This window comes from Larimichthys crocea, chromosome XII, assembly GCF_000972845.2.
Source record: "Larimichthys crocea isolate SSNF chromosome XII, L_crocea_2.0, whole genome shotgun sequence".
Taxonomy (NCBI): domain Eukaryota; kingdom Metazoa; phylum Chordata; class Actinopteri; family Sciaenidae; genus Larimichthys; species Larimichthys crocea.
Window position 1 is genome coordinate 26,303,802 of NC_040022.1, and position 7,842 is coordinate 26,311,643.

General features: G+C 43.2%; 1 long non-coding RNA gene across 1 annotated transcript; it reads left to right on the forward strand.

Annotated features, from left to right (window-relative positions):
• The first annotated feature begins 1,039 nt into the window (after positions 1-1,039).
• Positions 1,040-4,931, forward strand: LOC113747129 (uncharacterized). The gene is made up of 2 exons (XR_003463364.1): positions 1,040-1,223; positions 4,634-4,931. It is a non-coding gene; the product is annotated as an uncharacterized LOC113747129 (long non-coding RNA).
• Positions 4,932-7,842: the final 2,911 nt, after the last annotated feature.

A 7,842-nucleotide genomic window follows, 5' to 3' on the forward strand; every position in this document is an offset into this window, starting at 1 on the left:
TCGGGTCGCGGTCGGTCCGGTCGTTTGAAATAAAGATGCCGAGTAAAGTTTTGTAATTTATGCAGGAGACAAAATTTTCTGTGAAATACACAGACTTTATTGGCTGAATAACTGGTGCGAAGAAACCGCATTTTAATAGGCTACTTTTAAATAAATATAATAACTCAGTAATGCCAGTTTTATGTAGCCCGATGACGCTACGAAGTTAATCAAGAGTATAGACTACTTTTTAAAATGCGGGTCAGGAAGCGGGTTGGGTGCAATATTTCACAATTCTTGCTGCGGTCCGAGTTCGGGCGGGTTAGTTTAAAACGTCGGTCGGTGCGGGTCGATCAATTATGGACCCGCGCATCACTGGTTGTAACGTTAGCTGCAAGCTATCTTTTCGTTAGCTCTGCTTCTATAGCTCTCAGCTAACAAACAGCTGGTGTCAAAACTCTCCATGTCTGAACTGGACACACAAAGAGAGTCTGCTGGAGCTTTGATAGTCACTTGAAGCATATATATATATATATAAATATATATATATATATATATATTATTATATATATTTGTAACAGTTTCTGTGTGATACCTGTGTTGTAACGTTAGCTGAGAGCTAGCAGCCCAGAGAGCTAACCAGCTATGAGCAGCTGCATGTCCGACTTACTGTTTTATTGTAATTATCCACCACATTGTGCAGACAGACTAGAGTTTTTGTGCATTAATGGTTTTCGTGTGTGAAGAAAACATTTCGGTTTAGCTGTATTGAGCTAACATTAGATCTGGATGCTTCAAACACAGTTACCAGCTGTTGTGAGTCACATTTTTGTGTTTTATTGGTTTAAATATTTACGTGAGCAAAATGATGCAAATTGAATCACAAGGTCAAGATCATTGAATATAGACGAAGTGACCTTCTCCACACTTCACATCTTTAACGAAACAGAGAGTCTGTAAAGACGACGATGTGGCGACAGTCTCCAGAAAATTGGCCGTCCTTGTTCCCATTACCCAAAACCTCCCACAAACACACACACACTGCGTCCCTTATCATACGTTGTCATCACACACTCATATCCTCACATTGTCCCAGAGGAAAGCTGACCTCCCAGCTGTAGATATAAACTCGATCCAGCCCTCCTCCGTGGGGTGACGGGGTAGAAGCTGCCCTCCGAAAGCAAAAACTCATTTCCTCTGCCTCGTTACAAGACGACATGAAGATCCTCCCGACTATCTCAGAGGTGAAGTTAGTTAGCTTAGCACGCTCTTTTCCTCAGATTGGGGATGCAGCTGTGGCCTTGTGTGACGTCTGGAGGTTAAGGGAAGGGTTGTGGGGTCGGTGAAGGCACAGACGGGGGTGTTTGGATAGGCACAACGCCAGGTCTTTAGAAAACAGTCCTCAGCGCCATGGAGACGGAACAAGAGACTGTTTTCTGACTTTCACTGTTTACCTTCAGCGCGTCTTTCTTTTGTCCCGTCTGTCTCCAGCTACTCTTCTACTACTATTTAAAAAGTGTCCTTCAGTGTTCACCTCTGGAGGAATCCCTCGTCACTGCTCTTATTAACAACTCATGCGTGACCCGGCCAAAAAAAAGTATGAGCATGACTCACCGTGAGTGTTTATGACCAAAGATATGAAAGTTATCTGAAGAGATCATATTAAAAAATACACAGAGGAACCTTTAATTACATTTATGATGTGTTATTGATGAACTTTCCCTTGAAATGAATGACGCCTGGAGAAAAATGTCCTTATAAGCCTGCAGCACTATCTTCACTGTGTTATCTCTATGAGAACATTTATTTTTCATATTTTAACTTATATGCAAGATAGATATGTAAGAATAACATCTCATTTATCTGCCTCATGTCATGTTTCCATGAGAAAAACCTCCACAACTCCACAAGTATTATGTCAGTATGTCTGTTTTATGTTGCAATGAGGAAGATTGGTGTGTAACATACATAATATATGTATGTTACATCTTTTTTTAAAAGACCCCAGCTGCCCACATGAACATCGACAGTTATGTAACTTTTATTTTCTTGTTATTTTCACTGTTAACTATATAAACTCAATCCATGTCCCTCTGGATAACATCATTTAAAACCTTCCCTTGTTGGGAATGACGGTGATGGATATTAAGATCATGGAGCAGCTTAAAGCTCCTCTAACATAAGTTAAACCTGTTTTCTGCTGTTCTTACTGGAGATCCTAAACAGAGCATCTGATTCCTGATAAGATAAAAGTCAACGTCATGTTTCTGTTCGGGTGCAGGGCCTCTGCCTCCTCACTATCACCTCTCCTGGGTTATGTCATAGTTAATCACTGCTCTTTACAGCATGACGGGAAAAACAACTCTCACAGTGTCTGTAAATATGAGGATTACTTTTTAAAATAAACTGTACATGATTAATGTTCCATCAAAGTCTCTGAGATTACTAGAGGCCTTTGGTCTGCACAGGAACAATGAGATACAAGAAACAGACCGTCGGTCTGAACCGGTCTCGCTCGGCAGAGATGGAACAGTCCTGTCATTGTTTGGATTCCCATCGTCTCTAATATGAAGTTCAAAATTCTTCCTTAAAAATTCCACCTTAAACATGCCTTGGCTCAACCCAAAAAACTGCACAGGAGCACCAGCACCAAGACTTTGAGAGTTTAAGACCAAGACAAGACCAAGACTTTGATGGCTTAAGACCAAGTTAGGACTAAGACCAAAGTATTGCAAGACCGAGTCAAGACCAAGACCAGGGTATTGCAAGACAGGGACAAGACCAAGATTTTGATTGCTTGAGACCAAGTCAAGACTAAGACCAAAGTATTGCAAGATAGAGTCAAGACCAAGACCTTGATGGCTTGAGACCAAGTCAAGACTAAGACCAAGGTACTGCAAGACAGAGTCAAGACCAAGACCTTGAGGGCTTGAGACCAAGTCAAGACCAAGGTATTGCAAGACCAAGTCAAAACTAAGACCAAGGTATTGCAAGACAGGGACAAGACCAAGATTTTGATTGCTTGAGACCAAGTCAAGACTAAGACCAAGGTATTGCAAGACAGGGACAAGACCAAGACCTTGAGGGCTTGAGACCAAGCCAAGACCAAGTTAAGACTAGCTAAATCAGAAAATGCACGGCCAACTTAGTGACATCCCCGCAGTTGTGGTCTTGACTGGTCTTGAAGTAAAATCCCGAGTCCTCTTTGCCGGAGACCGAAATAAATGCGGTCGACTTCGAGACGAGGCCGAGGCCTTTAAAAAGTGGTCTTGAGACTGAGCAGCACAGGGTGGGAAGCTGTGCGCCCAAAACCTCAGAAACATGACGTTAAACATCCAGAGCTGACATATAACTGACAACTCAGACATGACAGGTAAGACTGCAGTGACCTGGAGTCTTACCTGTAACTGCCGGGAAAACTACCACAGATCTAAGACTAAAAACTCAGACTAGAAGTAAATTTGAGTTGAAATTGTCACACAAAATAACTTCAAAGTCTTTTGAAATAGTTTGCAGAGAGTGTGAAGCACGAGCAGCACGACGTGAGGTTTGACCCAGATTACTCTTTCAGCTTTAGTCACATTTCAGCCACAATGTCTCGGAGACGGAGTAAATACGCTGTGCCAGCCTGCGCTGTGGTTTAGGTCTGAGGGTGGCAGGCTGACACCCAATCTTGTTTTTCCTCATGTCACCTCTCAGTTTACTTTCTGTTTGTGGACACGGTCGAGTTAACACGTCTGCAAGAGATCCACCAACACAAAAAGTGTTATAGTCAGTGTTGTCCTCGTCAGCTTGTTTAGTGCCGGGTCGGAGGACTGTTGTTCAGAGTATTTTAGTGTTTCCTATGATGTTTTACAGTTCTGTGGAGCAGTGAGAGTCTGGGAACCGCTGTGACAGGAATGTTTGGACTGACCGTAGGGCTGTATGTTAGAATAAATGGTAAAAGTGACCAGCTGACTTGGTTTTTCTCAAGTTTTAGAAGTGGTGGAGGTTTCCATGAGCCCAGATTTTTTAGAATTAAAAGTGGAAAAACAAAATCTTTAATAAAAACTGTTATTACGATCCCTATACAAACATTATGGACTCAAGACAAAGTCAGTATGATATGCCACTTCCCTTCGTGGGCCATCTATCATGGGTTTGTCAGCTGCCCAGTGCTGGAAATGAAATGATGATAGCGTTAAGAGTAGTGGGCCAGAAAAAACAAAACACTGAGCTAAAAGACACTACAACTCTCAGCTGCAGAGTGCAGCTTTGATTGAAACAAATGTAGCAGGATATTCTTTGGTGTGGTGTTTATCTGGCTGTAAGTGGAGCACAGACTCGAGGTCCTGTGGTGATGCTGCAGGTGCCTGGGTTGCAGGTGAAACCCCGTCGTGTAATGGTCTTTAACTGCAGGGGGTGAATCAGTCCCGATGAGCTAAACAGAAACCTCACAGCCCCGCTCTGATATTTAAAGGGCATGGGAGCCAGCCACCACTTTAAATACTTTATAATGTATAGCTCCTGTTCTGGCACAACACCGGCTCTGCTCCCCAGAGACACCATTCATCTGAAGTCAGTGTAAAATCAACATGATTTAAAATCTGATGTGTGAAGGTTTTACATGCTTTCTGGATTCATGTGTCTGCTCTGCCTCTTTTAATCCCCTCAGAAAGAAGATTGAGTATCGGCCTACATACCTCTTTCACCCAACACCATGGCACACGTGGAATCGACACAGTGAACACATTGAGTTGACTGTTCCCTCACACCCTTTAGTATCCATAAATCTTTCCCATGGATCAGTCTGAACCCCACTCTGAGCATGTTGGGCTTAAACACTGACACACATACGCAGTAAACATGTCTGCAAAAGATCCACCAACAAAAAAAGTGTTGTAAAATATCACTTTATTCTGTAAAAATTCCCCTAAATGCTGCATAAATAAAGGTTTTGCCATGAAATATGACTGTGTTTATATGATTGATGTCTTTGTAAGTTTGAGCCGTGAGAAAAAAGGAAGTGTTCATGTTAACAGTTGGACAATAAAGATGTCAGACAGGACCTGAGCTGAAATAAATCATCTTAAAGGAGATGATGATGATGATGATGGTGATGCACACAATGTGTGAAGCTAAAACTGAAGCAGCTTACAAATCAATCCAAGCTTCGTCGTTCAAACAAAACCATTTCATCTGTCTTCCACACACACACAGACACGTAACCAAAGAGAATCTGGGCTGTTAGCCTCCTGCCCCCCTCTGAGCCTGGCAGCAAAGCCTCAATCACACGATACCAAAATCCCTCACACGCTGCAGCAGCAACACGGGGTCGACATCTCTTTCTACTGAATTCTTTCTTTTGTGCAACTCGAGCTTTGTGCAAAGCCACAACGTCTGTTTTTTTTTTTCCATCTTTTTAAGCCCCCCGTCTTTATGAGAAGAGTCATGTGAAAGGGAAGTAAAACAGACCACAAGTTCAAATAAACCAAACCTGTTTGAAGTCTGAGGGCCCATATATCACCTATGTCAATGCAGAATATTTTCTTCTCTGACCACGGCTCAGTGACACGTAAGTGATGTTTCAATTCCAGTGGTCGATTCAAAAAGATCCTCGCCGTCGTCTTCTCTTAGTTTGAAGGACGCGTTTGGTAAAGTGGTACAAAGTGGTACAAGCCCGTGAGGTTTGTTTGAATGTGTGCGAGTCTTTCTGACTTTAAAGGATCAGTCTGTAAGTTTTAGTGCCTGATTGCAACCGCCTCACCTCACCCTCTCTTTCCTTAGCACAAAGGAGAAACACAAAAGGCCCAAATTAAACTCTGTATTAAGTTTGTCAGTTCTAGGCTACTGTAGAAACAAGACGGTTCAATCTCTGGATGACTTTTAAAAGCTTTAATGCTTTTCAGTGACTTGTTTTGAAAAAGTGGCAACTTTGAAGTGAAGCCAAAAAACTGCAGTTCCTCTTGTCGTCCACCTGAGGCTGGCTCCAGAAGTGAGTCCGTCTCCATAAGTCCCCATGTTCAAAGCAGAAATAAACATGTTTACAGCCTGGTACAAAAAACAGTTTTGGTCTCTGTAGCTAATTTCCCCGTTCATGACAACTGTACTGAGGGTGAATTTATATACAACTCACCTGTTCACATTATATTAAGGCTTAAAGTTATGCAGGATTAAGAGCGTGGACGCTTTGATTGACATGATGGTTTGTTTGAGGCTTCATTTAGTTGGAGGCAGATCTGCCAACATGGCACCACACTCTTAAGGGTGTCATCACGAATACGACGTCCATGTTTTATGATTTTCAGAAAAACTGGGTTTTGTTTTGATGGGGTGGTTTTGGGCCCAATAGACATCCTCCCCTACTGATGTGATTCCATTGGAATGAACGGATTTCACTCCAGCCCACAAACTCTGTAATCATTAATGTGTTTTCAGGCTGTACCGTACATGCCGCTGTGTGTTTCATTGTACATTATATACATTCTTCGTCCATATGTGAGTGAGGTGGCTGTGATTAGAGGGTGGCACTGCACTGTTCCCCCCTCGCGGGGCCACCCTGTTATTTTCCCCTCGTCAGCCCGTGCCCTCAATGGGGAGGGTGGGTCCGTGACCTCCCCTCCCACGCACAACCACGAGAGAGGGAGGCAACCCTCTTCACACAACGCCACTTAAAGTGTCCGCAGAGGAGTGGCTGAGTTCACGGTTACCCCCCCACCTCCACCCACACACAGGCCTCCACAACCCCCGGCATAACTCTGTCTGAGGCCTGGACTCATGGTGGTCATCAAATCCAGAGAAACAGCAGGAGGAGGGTCAAGGCAAACTTTTAAGGATCTGCACTTCCTGTTAACCAGAGCAGATAAATTAAGGCGATGAAGAGGAGCCAAGTGGTGACATAAGTAATATGTCACAGCTTTCTTTGGCATCCTCACCCCTCTTCACTTTTTTTATACCCTCCTTTCTTCTCTTCCTCTTTGCTTCCCACCCACAGCATTCAGAAACCCTGAAGGGAAAGACACCACCGTAAAACAAACAAGAGCAGAGCCGCGTTTAGCCGAGGACGCCATGTGAACCATCTCACAAAAAAAAACATAATAAAATGGCGGTTGGGATACACACAGTGGACGTTGTTGTTATTGCCGAAAGTTTGAGGTTTGGGTTCATTAAGCTTTGAAGAGAGTTAAAACAATAGTGGATAGCCGACGAGCAGAAGCACAATGACTGTAAAACAACTCTGTACTCGGCGGTCTGAAGCTTCGAGCCAAACAAACAGTTCAAGACTACAGAAACAAGCTGATCAGCACATGTACCTGTGATTTACGTGATGATTAAAGCAACTTTTCTACCATAAAATAGTCACACACCACCAACTATTTTGGTGAAACTGGATCATATTTTATGGAGAAAATGTTTTATGGTTTTTCCACCTCAACTCTCTGTGATTTACAGAGTTTCCTGATGGACAGTGAAGTAAACTACTGTCAGCTGTAGCTGCTGTTAGCTCAGTTTGTTAGCCGAGCTACCCGGACTGTGAGCTGAGAGCACCGGGGGAGTGTTGTAGCACAAGAGTTTTTTGGACAACCGGAAAGAAGAGGACGAGGTTTACAGACAAATACTGATTGGAGCCAGTGTCGTGCCAGAACCGGAGCTGGCTGGGCTAGTGGGCAATATAACCAGGTCCAGCAGCCTCGATGGACATGATGACAGAGGAAAAAAGACAGAAGAGGACATTGGCGTTATATAAGTTATATGTAAGTTTTTTTCATAACTGGCATATCTTTGGTCATTTTCATAGCCAAGTTCACTGTGTTTCTCACACTCACACACACAAATGAAAGGCATTCCTGCTCTAAAGCCTACACTCAATAAGCTGTCAAAGCA